General features: G+C 37.9%; 1 protein-coding gene across 2 annotated transcripts in view; it reads left to right on the forward strand.

The window, feature by feature from the left end:
* BTBD8 (BTB domain containing 8) overlaps positions 1–20,889 on the forward strand; it is an 88,596-nt gene that overhangs the window by 22,762 nt on the left and 44,945 nt on the right. The gene's annotated exons all lie outside the window — the stretch shown is intronic.

Consider the following 20,889-nt stretch of genomic DNA (forward strand, 5'->3'; position numbering starts at 1 on the left):
AAAGATGTTAATAAAAATACAGGGTTTTTTTCTTGGAACTCAAGGGAAAGAGGTACAGCTGGCCTCATAACAGACTAGAATTGGAACCAGAAAGCTGAGGAACCCAGAGTTCTCCTCCCTATCTCTTTGTGTTTCAAATAGAATGTTAAGTTATTCTGGTGCTGCAGAAGAGGAAGAACCAGACTATTTTTGCAGATGCAAGAAGCAGTCTTGTAGGTTCAAGGGTACACAGCCCTTACTGAAATTAGCAGTGAGTTTAGATTACAGAAATCCACCAAGCCAAATAGTAGTGATGTTTGTACTCTCAGAAATCATACTGGTTTTGCCAGTTAACTGACTGTAGTACATTGCTAAACCCTAGGATTGCCAGTTTCCATTAGACTACCATTCAGAAATTGAACTTTTCTTTCTGGGAACATATGTTTTGTAAATATATATATACACATTTTCCTATTTTTTATGAAATCTGCATTAGGTATAGTAAAATACAGAGTGTGATACAGATTTATTCATATATTTTCCATATCATGGATATGTATTTCTCATATTTGGGAATATACAAATTCCCAAGTGGTGTGTGTGTGCACGCACGCACCTTTCTTTTTGGTTGGGGTAGGGGGACAGCACAATTTTATTTTAGAATTAATTTACTTTGATTTTATTTTGTGCCAGATTTTTCTTGAAACCATATGGGCATCCTAGCAAAATTCTACCTATGGAGCCCTAAGGCTATTGTTGTCATACAGGGAAAGCAGGATGCTGTGACGATTTGCAGTATGTCCTCAAACAGTGTCTGTATTTGGCTTCTCCCTGTGTACTGCCTGACAGTGGACTGTTTAAGAGCTGGATCTAGAATATTAGGTTTGTATTTTAGGACAGCTCTTGCCCACACTTCTGGCTTATTTTGTTCACCTAGCAATAAAAAATAAATTTATATTAACTAGAAAGGCAATTTCCTGAGAATGTGTTTCAGGAATATCTGGCTTAAGTATTCTTGCTTTGTTGTTAGTGCCCTTATGTGAGTTAAAATGGCAAATTCTAAATCCCAAGATTACCTTCCTATTCCAAACTTAAACATCTCTTTGTTTGTACATATTTACTTTATTATTCAGTTCAAAGAATATTATGTCAGTAGTTCAGAAAACACAGGCATACCTCGTTTTCCTTTATTGCACTTCGCAGATAATTGCATTTTTTACAAATTGAAAGTTTGTGGCAATTCTGCATCGAGCAAGTCTGTCAGCACCATTTTTTTTCCAAAAGCATTGGCTCACTTCATGTCTCCGTGTCACAGTTTAGTAGTTCTCACAATATTGCAGACTTTTTCATTATTATATTTGTTATGGTGTTCTGTGATCAGTGATCTTTGATGTTACTACTACAACTCACTGAAGGTTCAGATGATGGTTAACGTTTTTTAGCAATAAAATATTTTTAAATTAAGGTATATACATAATGCTGTTGCACACTTATTAGACTACAGTATAGTGTAAACGTGACTTTTATATGCACTAGGAAACCAAAAGATTCGTGTGACCTGCTTTATTGTGGTGGTCTGGAACTGAACCCTCAGTATCTCTAATGTATGCTTGTATCATGTAATATAACCTAAAGCCCAGCAACAGAACTTTCTGAATTATTTCTTGTTCTAGATAATCAATGTCAGCATTTATCCTAGTGGTATGGCTAAAAATCCGTTTGTAAAATGACTGCTTTAATTATATGTACTCATATTTAATGATCAATGCAAGTACTCACAAAGACCAGGATTTATGGGCAGAATTACATTCAATTTAGGTCTCAAATTTTAGAACAGTTTAGTTTGCTAGTTTATTGTCCAAACTGGTATGGTAAAGAGATAGTTTCTTTTATTGAGTCACTGTCTTTCTCTTAAGCTCAAGCTCCTTCTTCAAAAACATCCCTGGTATCCCAGTTCTTCCAAGATTATGTCTCCAGTTGCTAGTTGCTCTGTCCAGCCTTTCCCTTGATCTGCAGCCCAATACCTGGAGCCCTTTATGTGCTGCAAGACGATCTGATGACAATCACTTGCTTGTGGTGGTACAACTAAGCCAAAGAAGTCATTTATAAATGAGTAGTTAAGAGTATGTGGACTATGTATGGAGCCTGTCTGCCTGGGTTTGAATTCCAGCTCTACCATCTTTAGCTGTATGAATTTGGAGAAGTCATTTAACCATTCTGTGTTTCAGCATCCTCATCAACGATGGAGATTATAATAATACTCATCTTATAGGGTTATTATGAGTATTAAATTACTAAAAGCATTTAAAGTACTTTGAACAGTGCCTGGCACATAGTAAGTACCATGTGAGTGTTTGCTATCATCATCCAGGTAATAGGCCTTTGATACAAGGTTTTGTGTAGATGGTAGCAACAGTCTGTATGTCCTTTACTTACGTGGGACAAGGAGAGAAAGGTGATTTGAATCACTTGCATTTCCCCCCAGTCCAAGGAGGAAAGGGATAGCAGTAGGCCTCCAGGGAAAGTCACATTTACTACACTGTTCTGCCTCTACACAGGCCTTTCCCTCTCCAAAGCATAACTTCTCCACCCTTCCCACATCTTTGTCCTTGCTTATCTCCAATACTTCTGCTCAAAGGAGAGACAAAGAGAGCTTTTTTTATTTGGCGGGAGAGAGGTTATAATAAAAGGACCCATTAGAGTTCATGGATCCCATTTGTTAATTATGTTGCTACTTTTCTGAGTGTTGCTTCCTGGAGTACTACAACACATTACTCCTGTTATGGATCTCTGTAACATTACGTTCTTTCCTGAATTACTGTCAATCACCAGATGAATACCATCCATATATTGGGCATTTCTCTCTACTTTTATTTCTTCCTGTCATCTTTAGCGTACCTCTAAGTACCTAACTTATCCACTCCACTGCTGATCTCCCATTTTATAGTGTTAATTATTATTCTGATGTTTTCTGAGTGAAATTGAATCCACTGTATTTTAAAAATAATTTATTTGTTGCACTTCAGTATTCCATAATTAAGATTCTCTTGTGCTGCTTTATTGAAAAAGCAGGGCAGTGATTCCTAATTTTAGCTTTGTAACACTTAAGATCCTGTATCCCTTCCAGAATACCTTTTTTTTCAGTGCCTGATATTATAACATCAGACATTCATTCATGGGGTTAAAATGCTGTCAAATCTTCCTTTAAAATGTAGATTTCTCTGAATATTTAGTAAATCAGCACTGAGTCAGGAGATCAATGTCCTAGTCTGTGCCATATGACTAATTAGCTATATATTCTTGAGTCCATCAGCTGAAAACTTTTTCAGAAGTATACAGTTTAGTAATCCAGAAGTCAGTCTTTCTGGGTTTAGATTCTGATTGTACCATTTAATAATTATTGAGAAGTTACTTAATCTCTCCAAGTCTCAAATTCTTTATCTGTAAAAGAAATAATGATAGTAATTGTAGCATAGGATGGCTGTGAGGATTGAATCCGATAACGTACATAAAGCACTTAGCATGGTTCTACAGCACATTGGAAGCATTCAGTAAATATTAGTTGCTATAAGTATATATTAGATATCTGGGAGGGAGGCACATTGTTGCCTTTTCTACCTTATCTTAGAGTGGAGGTTGGCAAACTATGACACAACCCAAAGCTGGTCAGTGGCTTCTTTTTGTATAAAAGAACAACAACAACAACAAAAAACCAATATGCAACAGAAACCTGAAAAGCCCAAATATATTTATATTTATATTTATATTTATATTGATGTTTACTATCTGGCCCTTTGCAGAAAAAGTTTGCTGTTCCCTATCTTACTAGGATTGCCAAGAAGCTTTATGAAGTAACTGTAATAAAATTCCAGATTCCCATACAATAAAGTGGGTTATGAACGTCTTAATACTAATTACTTTATTAATGATAGATGGTCGACCCTGTCCACTTAAAAGGTTTAAAATAATAAATTAGTTGTGGGAACAATAGAGAGAAAAGAGGTGAGATTCTTTGGTACCATGGGCCTTTGAGGGAGGTTGCAATGGGGAACCAAAGCCAAAGGCACTGGGCGCCTAAAAGGAAACAAGTCACCTAGAGTAGAAACTCCTTAACTGAACGTGACTAAATGTACTCTTCAGCTGTTCTCTGTAGAGCATGCTGACATGTTAGGCAGAACTCTCAAGGCTAGGATGTCATTCTCTAGTATACCTATAACATTTCCATTCCTTTCACTGAGTTTGTGTCTCCTGAGTCACTAGGGGTTATTCCCAAACCTGTTTGATGCCATTTGAATTTCTTGTTTTGATAGCATGACTTAATGACATATCATATAAACCAATGATACATGAAGTATGAAAAGAATTTGTTGTTACAATGAAAACCAAAGTGAATGTTTTAGAAATATTAATAAGGGAGGGGCACTTTTTTTTTGAGCTTTTTTTTTTTTTTTTTTTTGCGGTACGCGGGCCTCTCACTGCTGTGGCCTCTCCCGTTGCGGAGCACAGGCTCCGGATGCGCAGGCTCAGTGGCCATGGCTCACGGACGCGCAGGCTCAGCGGCCATGGCTCATGGGCCCAGCCGCTCCGCGGCATGTGGGATCTTCCCGGACCGGGGCACGAACCTGTGTCCCCTGCATCAGCAGGCAGACTCTCAACCACTGCGCCACCAGGGAAGCCCTGAGCATTTTTTTTTTAACTTTTTATTTTATATTGGAGTATAGCCGATAAACAATGTTGTGATAGTTTCAGGTGCACAACAAAGCAACTCAGCCATACATATACATGTATCCATTCTCCCCCAGACTCCTCTCGGGGAGAGGCACTTTTAAAATTGCTGTTGAATTCAGGGATTTCCCTGGAAGTCCAGTGGTTAAGACTCCACAGTTCCAATGCAGGGGGCACAGGCTCGATCCCTGGTTGGGCAGCTGGGATGACACATGCCACGTGGCATGACCAAAAAATAAAAGATAAATTAAAAAATAAAGTAAAACTGCTATTGAGTTCAGTTTAGATGAAACAATATAAAAGTTTGAGGGGAAATTATAAAAGTCTTAAATTATTCTATACTTCAGATTGCTTCATAAAAATTTTTAACTTTCTTCACTTCAGAGAAGTTTGAACTAAAAATCATAGACAGGGTATATGGGTATATATAGTTTTTGCAAGAAATAGGAGGCTCCAATCAGCAAACCCACAATAAAAAAATAAAGATTGACCTTGTATGGTCAAAGATTTGTGAATGAATACATATTTATTTTTTAAGTTAGAATAAAATGATTATGATATAGACAAATCATATTAAAAATTCTCTCCTAATTTTTAGATTAACCAAACAACTATCAGTCCTCATTGTACTGGATAACAGGGCATCCATTACACTTCACAAATCATTTTTTAACTTAGGAAAGGCTAATCCTATGAAAGCTGTAGTCAATGTATGTCAAAATGGATGTCTCAGGAGAAAGCTAACTTACCATTTTTAAAGTTTATGTTCTCTAAAATATTTGCAAAGTGTAATGGGTAATGGTGACAGCAACAGAAAGTCTGGATTCACTGCTCTGTGTTTAACCCTTATTCAGTTATGTTGAACTAAAAGGAAAAAAATATATTCTTGCAGCAAGAGTACTTAAAAAAATAGTCCTAGTGAAAAATTCTTTAGAGTTTCTCTGAGTAATCCAGGCCATTATTCTTCCTGGAGAGGTGAATCCAGTTCAGCTAAAATCAGGACGTATTGAATAGCAATGTACTATAAAGCAAGAGCAAGGGGGAAATTAGGGCATCTCTACAGAGTCAGAAGCAGCCTTGTCAGCTGAGATTAAATATAGTCAAAAAGAGAAAAAAATTTTGATGTGTTGGAAAATGAAAAATCTGGTGAAGATTTTTAATACACCATGCTATCTACAGCATAATTTTTTAAACTGAGGCTTGTATCTGAATTAAATAGGAATGTTTCCTAAGTTTCTGTCTTAAGGGCAGGGTAATTGTTTAAGCCTCAGATGCTTTTGGTCTTATTTAGATGGGAATGGCTAGCATGCAGCTTAGTTTAAATATGCTGTTTAGCATGTTTAGTTCAAGTCTTCCATATCCTTAACTGACTTTTTGTCTACTTGTTCTGTTAATTACTGAGAAGAATGTTGATGTCTCTAATATAATTGTAAATTTATCTACTTCCCCGTTCAGTTCTATCAGTTTTGCTTCATATATTTTGAAAGTTTGTTATTTGGTACACACACATTTAGGATTGTTATTTTCTCTTGATGAATTGACTCCTTTTTCATTATGAAATTTTAGTCTTTACCCCAAGTAATATTCCTGTTGTGAGTCTTTTGTCTGATGTTAATAGGGCTGTGCCAGCTTGCTTTCTTTTTTAACAGTTGAGGTATAATTGATATATAGCATTGTATTAGTTTCAGGTGTTTAACATAATGAACTGATCATCACAATAAGTCTAGTTAGCATTCCCACTCCAGCTTTCTTATGATTAGCATTTAGATGGTATATGTTTTTTCATCCTTTTACCTTTAGCCTCTCTGTGTCTTTGTATTTTAAATGGGTTTAAAATTAATTTTTTGTAGACAGCTCTAGTTATGTCTTGCTCTTTTATTATCTGGTCTCATAATCTCGCCTTTTAATTGGAGAATCTAGATTATTTATGATAATATAGGTATTAATGTGTTGGAATTTAGGGCTACTATTTACTATTTGTTTTCATTTTTTCTTTGTTCTCTTTTTTCTCTTTTCTTCTTTTCTTTGTATTAATTGAGAAAAAAATTTTTTAATGCAGTTTATTTCCACTATTGGCATATTGGCTATATTGTGTGTGTGTGTTGTTTTTGTTTTTTTAGTAGTTACTTTAGGATTTTCAATATGCATTGTTATTACCATTTACCTTCAATTAATATTATACACCTTTATGTATGATGTTAGGACATTTTCCCCCTTCTGTCCCTTGTGTTATTGCTGCCATACATTTCACTTCTATATATACTCAAAACCCCACTATAAATTGTAATTATTTTTTTAAACAATTATCTTTTAAGTAATTTTAAAAATTAGGGAAAAAGTTATACTTTAGTTATATTACCAATTCTGACACTTTCAATCTTTTGTGTAGGTCCAGGTTTCTATCCGTTATAATTTTCCTTCAGCCTAAAGAACTTTCTTTAAATTTCTTGTAATAGAGTTCAGCTGACAATGACTTTTCTCAGCTTTTGTTTGTCTAGAAAAGTCTTCATTTAGCCTCCATTATTGAAAGATATTTTTGCTAAATACAAAATTATAAATTTGTGATTTGTATTTCTTTCAGTGCTTTAATCATGTAATTTCATTGTTTTTTTGGCTGCGTTGTCTCTAACAAGAAGCCTGTGATCATGTCTAGCTTTGCGTGTCAGTATTTGATGTACCTTTTTCTTTGGCTGCTTTACAGTTTTTTTTCTCTATAATTAGTTTTTAGCAATTTGGTTATATCTTGTGCTTTTGTTTATTCTGCTTATGATTTATTGAGCTTCTTGGACCTGTGGGTTTGTAGTTTTTATGAAATTTGGAAATTCTACAACTGTTATTTTTTTCAAGTTTTCTTACCATCCTCTTCTTTTTCTCCTTTCCACATGGGACTCCAATTATGTTATGTTAGTCCCAAGCTCGCTTAAGCTTCTTTTTTTTTAACCAGTTTATTTTTTCTCCCTATGTCTTATTTGGATAATTTGTATTGCTATATACACAGGTACACCGATCTTTTCTTCTTCAGTATCTAATCTTTTTACTCCATTCATGAATTTTCTTTTCATTTCAGATATTGCATATTTCACTCTAAAAGTTTTGTCAGGGGCTTCCATGGTGGCGCAGTGGTTGAGAGTCCGCCTGCCAATGCAGGGGACACGGGTTCGTGCCCCGGGCCGGGAGGATCCCACATGCCGTGGAGCGGCTGGGCCCGTGAGCCATGGCCACTGAGCCTGCGCATCTGGAGCCTGTGCTCCGCAACAGGAGAGGCCACAACAGTGAGAGGCCCACGTACCACAAAAAAATAAATAAATAAAAGTTTTGTCAGGTTTTTAAAAAAAATCTCTTCATTATGTTCCTTATTTAAAAATCCTTGAGTGTATCTATAATAAGATCTTATTTTATTTATTATTTATTTATTTATTTATTTTGGGCTGTGTTAGGTCTTCATTGCTACACGTGGGCTTTCTCTAGTTGCAGGAGCGGGGGCTACTCTTCCTTGCGGAGCACAGGCTTCTTTTGTGGCAGAGCACTGGCTCTAGGCACGCGAGCTTCTGTAGTTGTGGCACACGAGCTCAGTAGTTGTGGCTCGCGGGCTCTAGAGTGCAGGCTCAGTAGTTGTGGTGCACAGGCTTAGTTGCTCTGCGGCATGTGGGATCTTCCGGACCAGGGCTCAAACCTGTGTCCCCTGCATTGGCAGGCAGATTCTTAACCACAGTGCCACCAGTGAAGTCCCTATAATAGCTTCTTTTTTTTTTTAAATTTTGCGGTACACGGGCCTCTCACTGTTGTGGCCTCTCCTGTTGCAGAGCACAGGCTCCAGACGCGCAGGCTCAGCGGCCACGGCTCATGGGCCCAGCTGCTCCGCGGCATGTGGGATCTTCCCGGACCGGGGCACGAACCCATGTCCCCTGCATCAGCAGGCGGACTCCCAACCACTGCGCCACCAGGGAAGCCCCCTATAATAGCATTTTTAAATGCTTTTTCTGCTAACTCCACCATTTCTTTCATTTCTGGGTCTATTTCTATTGACTGATTTTTCTCCTGATTATAGTTCATCTTTTGCTACTTCTTCACATACCTGATAATTTTTTATTAGATTCAGAACATTGTGAATAGTATGCTGTTGAGTGTTTGAATTTTGTTGTCTCTCTCTTTTTTTTTTTTTTTTCTTTTTGCGGTATGCGGGCCTCTCACTGTTGTGGCCTCTCCCGTCGCGGAGCACAGGCTCCGGACGCACAGGCCCAGTGGCCATGGCTCACGGGCCCAGCCGCTCCGCGGCATATGGGATCCTCCCAGACCGGGGCACGAACCCGCATCCCCTGCATCGGCAGGCGGACTCTCAACCACTGCGCCACCAGGGAGGCCCTTGTCTCTCTTTTAAAAGTGTTGAAGTTTGTTTTAGCAGGCAATTAAGTTATTGTGGATCATCTTCATCTTTTTGAGATTTGTTTTTAAACTTAGGGTGGCTCTAGAGTAGCCTTTACTCTGAAGGGTGGATAGCTCTTCTACTGAGGTGTGACCCTTCTGGGACCTAGGATCAGTATTCAGTCCTTGCCAGAAGGAACTTGATCTGCCTGGCCTGTATGAACAGGCTTATAGCTCCCTGACCTTTATTCTTTGCTGGGCTTCATGAAGTTTTACCCTATGTGTGCTCAGATTGTGTTCAGATGAAGGCTCAATGGGATCCCTCCTCTAATTTTTGGAGCTCTTTTTCTTAAGTTCCTCTTCTGTTGTACTGTGCCCCATAAATTCCAGCTGACTCATTTTCCCGAGCTCCCATATTTGTCTTCTCAACTCAGCAAGACAACTAGGCTCTGCTTCTATTTACCTTCCCTGTGCAATGATCTAATTGTTTCCGGGAAGAAAAGTATGATTGTAGGGCTTGCCTCATTTGTTTTCTTTCTCTTAAGGATCAGAGTTTTGTACTGCCTTTTTTTTCAGTGTCATATTTTATTCACTTTCCTACTTGTTAATTGAGGTGAGGCAAATCCCATACTTGTTATCTTTCATGGGTGGAAGCAGAAACCCTAATTTTTTCTTAATATACTTTATTTTTAGAACAGTTTTAAATTTACAGAAAAACTGAGTACAGAGAATTCCCATATGCCCCCACACCCAGTTCCCTTATTATCAGCATCTTATGTGTGCATCTTAGTATGGTACATTTGTTACAATGAAAGAACCAATATTGAGACATTGTTATTCACTAAAGTCCACTAAAGTCCATAGTTTATTCAGAATTCATTAGTTTTTGACTAATGTCTTTTTTATATTCTAGGATCCCATCCAGGATACCACATTACATGTAGTGGTCATGTTTCCTTAGGCTTCTCTTGGCTGTGATAGTTTCTCAACCTTTCCTTGTCTTTGATGACCTTGACAGTTTGAGGAGTCCTGGGCAACTATTTTGTAGAATGTCCCTCAGTTGTAGTTTACTTAATGTTTTTCATATGATTAAATGAGTTATGAATTTTGGGGAGGAAGTTCACAAAGGTAAACTGCCATTCTTATTACATCATTTCAAGGGTACGTGTAATCAGCATGACTTATCACTGTTTATGTTAACCTTGATCACTTGGCTACACTAGTTTTTGTCTGGTTTCTTCACTGTAAAGTTACTCCCCTCTCCCCTATCTCCCATTTCTATACTGTACTCTCTAGAAGTAAGTCACCGTGTATAGCCTACACTTAAAGGATGGGGAGTTATGGTCCACCTTCTTGAGGGGATAGTATCTACTTAAATTATTTGACATTCTTCTATACAAGAAATTTGTCTTTTCTCCCCTCTTTATTTATTCAATCATTTCTATATGTCAGCATGTACTCATGGATATTTATTTTGTACTTCAGCTCATTTTGGTAATTTGGTTTGTAATTTGGTTTATCTTGCATTTTGGCCTATTTATTTTTTGCTGAAATTGTTCCAGTTTTAGTTACGGGAGCTCCTTCAATTGGTTCTTGACATACAACGCCCCCATCAGTGTGTGTGTGTGTGTGTGTGTAGCATTTCTTTACTTACTGACACTAAAAAATACTCTAGACTCATCTGTCCTAGAATCAAACATTTCTCTAATGAACCCTGATTCCTTTTATTCTAATGGTATTAGAAACTACTGTTTGGACACTGGGTGCGCTTGTTGCTAGTTCTTTTAGATCCTCTCAGCTGACAGAGCAAGGAAATAGATGTGTATATATACATCTGCAGATATGCACATATCTGTAAATGTTTCTGTATGAATCTATCTTTATTTGTATTAAGCTAAAAATGAATTCATCATGAGATCTCCAACACTAATCACACTAACACACTGATCATCCTACTCTTACCTCCTTGCTTGTCTGTAATCTTCCAGTATAGCAGTGAGAAACTGGCTTTCATCATCCAACATCTAATACTTAATCATTCAATTCCAGTATTCATGTATAGTGGTTTCAGAATTGTTAATCCATACCTGCATGGGAAACAGCTTTACCAACTAGAGCAAGGGTCCCCAACCCCTGGGCCACAGACTGTTACTGGTCCATGGCCCATTAGGAACTGGGCCACACAGCAGGAGGTGAGCGGGGGGCAAGTGAACGAGTGAACCTTCATCTGTATTTACAACCGCTCCCCATCACTCACATTACTGCGTGAGTTCTGCCTCCTGTCAGATCAGCAGCAGCATTAGATTCTCATAGGAGCACGAACCCTACTGTGAACTGCACATGTGAGGGATCTAGGTTGCACACACCTTATGAGAATCTAATGTCTGATGATCTGAGGTGCAGCTGAGGCAGTGATGCCAGCACTGGGGAGCAGCTGCAAATACAGATTATCATTAGCAGAGAGGTTAGACTGCACAGAGACCATAATAAATCAATTGCTTGCAGACTCATATCAAAACCCTATCAGTGAGTGGCAAGTGACAATTAAGCTGCATCTTATGGAGTAGACTGGACATAAGCAACACACTTTGGGTGTCACTGTCTCCCATCACCCCCAGATGGGACCATCCAGTTGCAGGAAAACAAGCTCAGGGCTCCCAGTGATTCTGCATTATAGTGAGTTCTATAATTATTTCATTATATATTACAAGGTAATAATAATAGAAATAAAGTACACAATAAATGTAATGCGCTTGAATCATCCCGAAACCATCCCCCCTGACCCCCAGTCCGTGGAAAAATTGCCTTCCATGAAACCAGTCCCTGGTGCCAGAAGGGTTGTGGACTCCTGAACTAGAGTACACTGCTTGTACTACACAGTTCCTTTGCCTTTATTTGTACAGGCAAATATACTCATTTCCAAAGTTATTTAGGTCAGTACCTTCATCTCCCACTTCAATGAGGTTATTTCATACATTTGTAATACAGTTAGGTAATTTTGTCACAGTCTGCATCCTGGGATCTCCTGACCTCCTCCTAAGTATTCTTGTTTTAATTAGCATACATTAAGGTTCACTTGTACTATAAAGTTCTGTGGGGTTTTTTTTTTCACATCTTTATTGGAGTATAATTGCTTTACAATGTTGTGTTAGTTTCTGCTATATAACTAAGTGAATCAGCTATATGTATATATATATCCCCATATCTCCTCCCTCTTGCATTTCCCTCCCACCCGCCCTATCCCAGCCCTCTAGGTGGTCACAGAACACCGAGCTGATCTCCCTGTGCTATGCAGCTGCTTCCTACTAGCTATCTATTTTACATTTGGTCGTGTATATATGTCAGTGCTGCTCTGTCACTTCGTCCCAGCTTGCACTTCCCCTTCCCTGTGTCCTCAGGTCCATTCTCTGCCTCTGCATCTTTATTCCTGTCCTGCCCCTAGGTTCATCAGAACCATTTTTTTTTAGATTCCATATATATGTGTTAGCATACAGAATTTGTTTTTTCTTTCTGACTTATTCACTCTGTATGACAGACTCTAGGTCCGTCCACCTCACTGCAAATAACTCAATTTTGTTTCCTTTTATGGCTGAGTAATATTCCATTATATATACGTGCCACATATTCTTTCTCCATTCATCTGTCAGTGGACACTGAGGTTGCTTCCATGTCCTGGCTATTGTAAATAGACCTGCAGTGAACATTGTGGTACATGACTCTTTTTGAATTATGGTTTTCTCAGGGTATATGTCCAGTAGTGGGATTGCTGGGTCACATGGTAGTTCTATTTTTACTTTTTTAAGGAACCTCCACACTGTTCTCCATAGTGGCTGTATCAATTTACATTCTCACCAACAGTGCAAGAGGGTTCCCTTTTCTCCACACTCTCTCCAGCATCTACTGTTTGTAGATTTTTTTTTTTTTTTTTTTTTTTTTTTTTTTGCGGTACGTGGGCCTCTCACTGTTGTGGCCTCTCCCGTTGTGGAGCGCAGGCTCCGGACGTGCAGGCTCAGCGGCCATGGCTCATGGGCCCAGCCACTCTGCGGCATGTGGGATCTTCCTGGACCGGGGCACCAACCCGTGTCCCCTGCATCGGCAGGCAGACTGTCAACCACTGCGCCACTGGGGAAGCCCTGTTTGTAGATTTTTTGATGATGGCCATTCTGACTGGTGTGAGGTAATACCTCATTGTCATTTTGATTTGCATTTCTCTAATGATTACTGATGTGGACCATCCTTTCATGTGTTTGTTGGCAATCTGTATATCTTCTTGGGAGAAATGTCTATTTAGGTCTTCTGCCCATTTCTGGATTGGGTTGTTTGTTTTTTTGATATTGAGCTGCATGAGCGGCTTGTATATTTTGGAGATTAATTCTTTGTCAGTTGCTTCATTTGCAAATATTTTCTCCCATTCTGAGGGTTGTCTTTTGGTCTTGTTTATGGTTTCCTTTGCTGTGCAAAAGCTTTTAAGTTTCATTAGGTCCCATGTGTTTATTTTTGTCTTTATTTCCATTTCTCTAGGAGGTGGGTCAAAAAGGATCTTGCTGTGATTTAGATCATGAGTATTCTGCCTATGTTTTCCTCTAAGAGTTTTATAGTGTCTGGCCTTATATTTAGGTCTTTAATCCATTTTGAGTTTATTTTTGTGTATGGTGTTAGGAAGTGTTCTAATTACATTCTTTTACATGTAGCTGTCCAGTTTTCCCTGCACCACTTGTTGAAGAGGCTGTCTTTTCTCCATTGTATATTCTTGCCTCCTTTATCAAAGATAAGGTGACCATATGTACATGGGTTTATCTCTGGGCTTTCTATCCTGTTCCACTGATCTATATTTCTAGTTTTGTGCCAGTACCATACTGTCTTGATTACTTTAGCTTTATAGTATATAGTCTGATGTCAGGGAGCCTGATTCCTTTTTTTTTTCTCAAGATTACTTTGGCTATTTGGGGTCTTTTGTGTTTCCATACAAATTGTGAAATTTTTTATTCTAGTTCTGTGAAAAATGCCATTGGTAGTTTGACAGGGATTGTACTGAACCTGTAGATTGCTTTGGGTAGTATAGTCATTTTTACAATGTTGATTTTTCCAATCCAAGAACATGGTATATCTCTCCATCTGTTTGTATCATCTTTAATTTCTTTCATCACTGTCTTATAGTCTTCTGCATACAGGTCTTTTGTCTCCTTGGGTAGATTTATTCCTAGGTATTTTATTCTTTTTGTTGCAATGGTAAATGGGAGTGTTCCTTAATTTCTCTTTCAGATTTTACGTTGTTCGTGCAACAACAAAAATGCAAGAAATGCTGTGCATTAATTTTGTATCCTGCTACTTTACCAGATTCATTGATTAGCTCTAGTAGTTTTCTGGTAACATTTTTAGGATTCTCTATGTGTAGTATCATGTCATCTGCAAACAGTGACAGCTTTTCACTGCTTCTCCAATTTGGATTCCTTTTATTTTTTATTTATTTTTTTATTCTTGTATTCCCTTTTTCTTTTCTGACTGCTGTGGCTGAAACTTCCAAAACTGTGTTGAATAATAGTGGTGAGAGTGGGCAACCTTATCTTCTTCCTGTTCTTAGAGGAAATGGTTTCAGTTTTTCACCATTGAGAACGATGTTGGCTGTAGGTTTATCATATATGGCCTTAATTATGTTGAGGTAAGTTCCCTCTATGCCTACTTTCTGGGGAGCTTTTATCATAAATTGGTGTTGAATTTTGTCGAAAGCTTTTTGTGCATCTATTGAGATCATCATATGGTTTTTATCCTTCAACTTGTTAATATGGTGTATCACATTGATTTGCATATACTGAAGAATCCTTGCATTCCTGAGATAAACCCTGCCTGATCATGGTGTATGATCCTTTTAATGTGCTGTTGGATTCTGTTTGCTAGTATTTTTTGAGGAGTTTTGCATCTATGTTCATCACTGATATTGGCCTATAGTTTTCTTTCTTTGTGACATGTCTAGTTTTGGTATCAGGGTGATGGAGGCCTCATAGAATGAGTTTGGGAGTGTTCCTCCCTCTGCTATATTTTGGAAGAGTTTTTGAAGGATAGGTGTTAGCTCTTCTCTAAATGTTTGATAGAATTTGCCTGTGAAGCCATCTGGTCCTGGGCTTTTATTTGTTGGAAGATTTTAAATCACAGGTTCAATTTCAGTGCTTTGATTGGTCTGTTTATATTTTTTCTTTCTTCCTGATTCAGTCTTGGAAGGTTGTGCTCTCTAAGAATTTGTCCATTTCTTCCAGGTTGTCCATTTTATTGGCATAGAGTTGCTTGTAGTAATCTCTCATGATCCTTTGTATTTCTGCAGTGTCAGTTGTTACTTCTCCTTTTCCATTTCTAATTCTATTGATTTGAGTCTTCTCCCTTTTTTTCTTGATGAGTCTGGCTGATGGTTTACCAATTTTGTTTATCTTCTTAAAGAACCAGCTTTTAATTTTGTTGATCTTTGCTATTGTTTCCTTCATTTCTTTTCCATTTATTTTTCATCTGATCTTTATGATTTCTTTCCTTCTGCTAACTTCAGGGTTTTTTGTTCTTCTTTCTCTAATTGCTTTATGTGTAAAGTTAGGTTGTTTATTTGAGATTTTTCTTCTTTCTTGAGGTAGGATTGTATTGCTATAAACTTCCCTCTTTAGAACTGCTTTTGCTGCATCCCATAGGTTTTGGGTCATCATGTTTTCATTGTCATTTGTCTCTAGGTACTTTTTGATTTCCTCTTTGACTTCTTCATTGATCTCTTGGTTATTTAGTACCGTATTGTTTAGCCTCCATGTGTTTGTATTTTTTACAGTTTTTTTCCTGTGATTGATATCTAGTATCACAGCATTGTGATCGGAAAAGATACTTGATACGATTTCAGTTTTCTTAAATTTACCAAGGCTTGATTTGTGACCCAAGATATGATCCATCCTGGAGAATGTATCATGAGCACTTGAGAAGAAAGTGTATTCTGTTGTTTTCATATGGAATGTCCTATAAATATCAAGTCCATCTTGTTTAATGTATCATTTAAAGCTTGTGTTTCCTTATTTATTTTCATTTTGGATGATCTGTCCACTGGTGAAAGTGGGGTGTTAAAGTCCCCTACTATGAGTGTGTTACTGTTGATTTCCCCCTTTATGGCTGTTATCATTTGCCTTATGTATTGAGATGCTCCTATGTTGGGTGCATAAATATTTACAATTGTTATATATCTTCTTGGATTGATCCCTTGATCATTATGTAGTGTCCTTGTTTGTCTCTTTTAATAGTCTTTATTTTAAAGTCTATTTTGTCTGATATGAGAGTTGCTACTCCAGCTTTCTTTTGATTTCCATTTGCATGGAATATCTTTTTCCATCCCCTCGCTTTCAGTCTGTATGTGTCCCTAGGTCTGAAGTGGGTCTCTTGTAGACAGCATATATACGGCTGTTGTTTTTGTATCTATTCAGCCCGTCTGTGTCTTTTGGTTGTGGCATTTAATCCATTTACATTCAAAGTTATTATCAATATGTATGTTCCTATTACCATTTTCTTAATTGTTTTGGGTTTGTTTTTGTAGGTGTTTTCCTTCTGTTGTGTTTCCTGCCTAGACAAGTTCCTTTAGCATTTGTTGTAAAGGTGGTTTGGTGGTGCTGAATTCTCTTAGCTTTTGCTTGCCTGTAAAGGTTTTAATTTCTCCATCAAATCTGAATGAGATCCTTGCTCGGTAGTGTAATCTTGGTTGGAGGTTTTTCCCTTTCATCACTTTAAATATATCCTGCCACTCCCTTCTGGCTTGCAGCGTTTCTGCTTAAAGCTCAGCTGTTAACCTTATAGGAATTCCCTTGTATGTTATTTGTTGCTTTTCCCTTTTAATATTTTTTCTTTGTATTTAATTTTTGATAGTTTGATTAATATGTGTCTTGGCGTGTTTCTCCTTGGATTTATCCTGTATGGGACTGTCTGTGTTTTCTGGACTTGATTGACTCTATCCTTTCCCATGTTAGGGAAGTTTTCAAATATAGTCTCTTCAAATATCTTCTCAGTCCCTTTCTTTTTCTCTTATTTTGGGACACCTATAATTCAAATGTTGATACACGTAATGTTGTCCCAGAGGTCTCTGAGACTGTCCTCAATTCTTCTCATTCTTTTTTCTTTATTCTGCTCTGTGGTAGTTATTTCCACTATTTTATCTTTCAAGTCACTTATCCGTTCTTCCTTCACAGTTATTCTGCTATTGGTTCCTTCTAGAGAATTTTTAATTTCATTTATTGTGTTGTTCATCATTGTTTGTTTGCTCTTTAGTTCTTCTAGGTCCTTTTTAAACATTTCTTGTATTTTCTCCATTCTGTTTCCAAGATTTTGGATCATTTTACTGTCATTAGTCTGAATTCTTTTTCAGGTAGACTGCCTATTCCCTCTTCATTTGTTTTTTCTGGTGGGTTTTTACCTTGCTCCTTCATCTGCTGTATATTTCTCTGTTTTCTCATTTTGCTTAACTTATTGTGTTTGGGGTCTCGTTTTCGCAGGCTGCACGTTCATAGTTCCCGTTGTTTTTAGTGTCTGCCCCCAATGGGTGAGGTTGTTTCATTGGCTTGTGTAGGCTTCCTGTTGGAGGGGACTGGTGCCTGTGGTCTCGTGTGTGGAGCTGGATCTTGTCTTTCTGCTAGGCAGGGCCATGTCCGGTGGTGTGTTTTGGGATGTCTGTGAACTTAGTATGATTTTAGGCAGCCTCTCTGCTAATGGGTGGGGTTGTGTTCCTGCCTTGCTAGTTGTTTGGCATAGGGTGTCCAGCACTGTAGCTTGCTGGCCGTTGGGTGGAGATGGGTCTTAGGGTTGAGACAGAGGTTTCTGGGAGAGCTCTCACGGATTGATATTATGTGGGGCCGGGAGGTCTCTGGTGGTCCAGTGTCCTGAACTCGGCTCTCTCACCTTAGAGGCTCAGTCCTGACACCAGGCTGGAGCACCAAGACCCTGTCAGCCACAGGGAATTATCAAGGTAGTGGTCATTGGCAAGTGAAACCACAAGGGAAGAGGCCCGTGCTATGCCTGGTCCTGCTGAGCAGTTTTCAGACTTCACCTCATTCTGGCAGCAGGACAACTGGGTCGGCCACATGAGGCAGGATGGGATCCATTAAGTGGGCAGCGCTCAGCTGCTGCATGGACTGAGGGGCCCAGTCAAAGCCCTCGGGGAAGGGTGACAGCCGCTGGCCTCCGGCCTCCTGTGGCCGCAGCCTCTTTGGGGTCTCCCTCCCTGTGTCAAGTCACTCTCACTTCTGCTTTGGTGGCTGTGCCTTTACCCTAAGCTTCTTCACGAGGCTAGCACTCCCTGAGGCGACATGTGAAAAGCGCGGGCCGCGCTGACGCACGAGAAACGTCTGTGGGTTTTTATAAATGGATATTGCCCTACATCTACCATTACAGTATCATACAGACAGTTTCAGCTAAAAACCCCCTTTGATCAGTCTCTTCAGCTTTTCCCCCTCCCCAACCCTCTGGCAATTTTTTTTTTTTTTTTTGCCTTTTCTAGAATGTCATTTGAATAGAACCATGTAACATGTAGCGTTTCCCGACTGATTTCTTTCATTTAGCAATATGCATTTACAGTTCATTCATGTTTTTGTGTGACTTTATAGCTATTCCTTTTTTTATCACTAATATTCAGTTGTAATGAATATAACACTGTTTATCTGTTCACCTATTGAAGGACATTATGGTTGCCTTAGTTTGGTGATTATAAATAAAGCTGCTGTAAACATTTGTGTACAAGTTTTTGTGTGGACATGAGTTTTCAGGTCTTACTGAAACTGTCTTTCAACATGGCTCTATCACTTGCATTTCCACTAGCAATGAATGAGAGTTCTTTCTGGTCCTCATCCTCATCAGCAGTTGATACTGTTCTTATTTATTTATTTATTTTTTGGATTTTAGTCTTTCAGATAGGTATGTACTGGTATCTTATTGTTGTTTCACTTTTTATTTACCTAATGACAAGTGATGTTGAAGATCTTTTCATATGCTTATTTGCCATCTGTATATTATTGAGAGTTGTTGGTTCAGATCTTTTGTTTATTGTCAAGTTAGGTTGTTTGTTGTCTTACTATTGAATTTTAAGAATTCTTTGGATATTTTGCATAGAAGTCCTTTATATGATATGTGCTTTGCAGATACTTTCTCCCAATTGGTGGCTTGATTTTCATTCTCTTAACAGTGCCTTTTATAGAGCAAAATTTTAAAATTTTAATAGAATCCAGCTTATCAGTTTTTTCTTTTTTGGATCATACGTTTGATGTTATATCTAAATTCATCATCAAACCCAAGATCCTATGTTTTCTTCTAGAAGTTTATGGTTTTATATTTTATATTTATATCTACGATCCATTTTGAGGTAATTAATTAATTTTTATGTGAGGTATAAGGTTTGTATCTACGTTTATTTTTTTTGCATGTGGATGTCCAGTTGCTCCAGGACCACTGTTGAGAAGATTATCCTTTCTCCACTGAATTGCTATTGTGCTTTTGTCAAAACTGAGTTGATTGTATTTGTGTAGGTCTATTTCTGACCTCTCTATTCCATCGATCGATGAGGCTCTACTTTCACTAGTGCATACTGTTTTGAGTACTTTAACTGTATAGTAATTCTGGGAATCAGGTAGTGTGAATCATCCAACTCTGTTCTTCTTTTTCAATATTGTGTTGGCTATTTTAGGTTCTTTGCCTTTCCATATAAATTTGAGAATCACTTTGTCAATATCTACAAAATAGCTTTCTAGGACTTTGATTGAAATTGCCTAAATTTTATAAATCATAAGAATTGCAAATGCTTTTCTGTATCTATTTTGATGATCACATGGCTTTTTCCTTTATTTTATTATTTTTTTAATCCCATACTCCCAGCTTACCTCCCCCTCCTTTCCCCTTTGGTAACCATAAGTTTGTTTTTTATGTCTGTGAGTCTGTTTCTGTTTTGTAAATGAGTTCATTTGTACTCTTTTTAGATTCCACATATAAGTGGTCTCATATAATATTTGTCTTTGTCTAACTTACTTCACTGAGTATGATAATCTCTAGGTCCATCCATGTTGCTGCAAATGGCATTATTTCATTCTTTTTTATGGCTGAGTAATATTCCATTGTGTGTGTGTGTGTGTGTGTGTGTGTGTGTATAGATAACACATCTTCTTTATCTGTTTATCTGTTGATGGACACTTAGGTTGCTTCCATGTCTTGGCTATTGTAAGTAGTGCCACTATGAACATTGGGGTGCATGTATCTTTTTGAATTAGCACTTTTGTTTTCCAGATAGTTGCCTAGGAGTGAGATTGCTGGATCATATTTTTACTTTTTTAAAGAACCTCCCTACTGTTTTCCGTAGTAACTGCACCAATTTACATCCCCACTGCCAGTGTAGAAGGGTTTTCTTTTCTCCACAACCTCTCCAGCATTTATTATTTGTAGATTTTTTGATGATAACCATTTCTGACAGGTGTGAGGTGATACCTCATTGTAGTTTTGATTTGCATTTCTCTGATAATTAGCAGTGTTGAGCATCTTTTCATGTGCCTGTTGGCCTTCTGTATGTCTTCTTTGGAGAAATGTCTATTTAGGTATTCTGCCCTTTTTTTTTGATTGGGTTATTTGTTTTTTTGTTACTGAGTTGTATGAGCTGTTTATATATTTTGGAAATTAAACCCCTGTCAGTTGTATCATTTGCAAATATTTTCTCCCAGTCCATAGGTTGTCTTTTCATTTTGTTTATGGTTTCCTTTGCTGTGCAAAACTGATGTGTGATTAGGTCCCATTTGTTTATTTTTGCTTTTATTTCTTTTGCCTGGGGAGACTGACCAAAGAAAA

The sequence above is a fragment of the Mesoplodon mirus genome, assembly GCF_964341445.2.
Source record: "Mesoplodon mirus genome assembly, chromosome: 3".
Lineage (NCBI taxonomy): Eukaryota > Metazoa > Chordata > Mammalia > Artiodactyla > Ziphiidae > Mesoplodon > Mesoplodon mirus.